The sequence below is a fragment of the Tachysurus fulvidraco genome, chromosome 7, assembly GCF_022655615.1.
Source record: "Tachysurus fulvidraco isolate hzauxx_2018 chromosome 7, HZAU_PFXX_2.0, whole genome shotgun sequence".
NCBI lineage: Eukaryota > Metazoa > Chordata > Actinopteri > Siluriformes > Bagridae > Tachysurus > Tachysurus fulvidraco.
The window spans coordinates 3,024,639-3,026,561 of record NC_062524.1 but is presented as its reverse complement, the minus strand read 5'-3'; positions in this window follow the sequence as shown (position 1 = coordinate 3,026,561).

Genomic DNA, 1,923 nt, shown 5'->3' with positions numbered 1-1,923 from the left:
CTGCCTCTGCTGGTGTTTGTGTACTAAAACATTTCATTATTACACAATCATGCTTTTATAAATTACAGATTAGTCTTATAACAATCATGTTTATTAAAGATCTCATGATGACATCATTAATAAAACATTACAAAAGCAAAAGGCTATATAAAGTTTTAAACACTCCAAAAGTGTATTATTTCTCTTACACAATTATTGTTTACAATAAGATTGTAAGATTACAAAGATTTACAAAATAATGAACAATAAATCTGAATCACTTTTTTTCCCCAAAGAAGCACAATTCAGTATCACATCAGAATCAATACGACTTTCAAGCTCTATAGTGTGAGTCGACTCCCAAACGGCTCTTTATTGTTTCAATAAGACTTTGCAAATTTTCGAAAAGAGTTTATTTTAATTTACTTTAATATGACTCTATAACTCGCTAAAGCTCTACGTGTATTGAGCTTAATTTCTAATTAAATCGATTCATTAACAAAAACACTTCCAGTATGTGAGTCGATTCTCAACAAGAGCTGATTCGATTAATCGATCCGTTGCAAACGACTCATCAACAGGTGATGTATGAAACTCTTTATGCGTAAGTGGCATTATTAAATTGTGTGAGGATTCATAAATGAAGTGTTGTCCCTTTCATTTGTGGGTCTTTTAAATTATATTTTTGCTTGTTTTTTCCCTGCATTTAATCGTAAATCCCTTTTCACCCCAGTGAGTCGGCTCACTGAGCTCGGATCAACAATAAGAAAAAAGTCTTTCACACACAACAGTCTTCTGGAGTTTATACAGAATGGTGCGAATAACAAAAAATAATCCTTTGAGCAATATGTTGATTCTTGTAGTTTATAGATTTTCCTCACATCTAAAAACACCACTTGATCTTTAAGGGTTTATCGATAGAAACGTGAGAATCAACTATAAATCACAAGTTAAAAAAGTGGCTGTAAATCTGAAATGCAATTGGCAGAATTGTCCACCAGAGGGCGACGATGGCTATAAATCTGTAATGCAGTTTGATTTAAATTGTCCAGCAGATGGCGCCAGTACACCATGACTGAAAAAAGTCTCTGCGTTGCTGGTCTCAAGACAAATAATAATTGTATTATTATTATTATTATTATTATTATTATTATTATTATTATTATTATTATTATTATTATTATTATTATTATTATTGTTGTTGTTGTTGTTGTTGTTGTTGTTATTATTATTGTTATTAGTAGTAGTAGTAGTAGTAGTAATAGTAGTAGAGTGAATATTTTTTAATAATTGTCCGTGACCATTCTCTGCTGAAAATACTTGAAAAGGTTGTGTCTGTTCAACTAAGCTCCTTCTTACAGGAGAACAATATCCTCGAAGCTTTTCAGTTAAGTTTCAGGCCCCATCACAGCACAGAAACTGCACTTGTGAAAATCACAAACGACTTGTTCTTAGCTTCGGAGCAAGACTGTATGTCACTATTAGTTCTACTTGACCTTAGTGCTGCATTTGACACTATAGATCACAACATTCTTCTAGATTGCTTACAAAATTACACAGGTATTCATGGACAGGCTTTAAGTTGGTTTAGATCCCACCTGTCTGACCGATACCATTTTGTTGAATCCCTCCAGTTTACTACCAGTTAATTATGGGGTCCCTCAAGGATCAGTTCTAGGACCTCTGCTTTTCTCAATATACATGCTTCCATTAGGGAACATTATTAGAAGACATGGGATTAGTTTCCACTGTTATGCTGATGATACAGTTATATATCTCATCAAAACCAGATGAAATAGCCACAGTGTCCAAATTAACTCAATGCCTTAGAGAGATAAAAGACTGGATGAGCTGCAACTTTCTGTTGTTAAACTCCGATAAGACAGAAATACTACCAAAAACTAGTACACAGAAACTCTCACAATTTAACTTCCATTTAGAGGG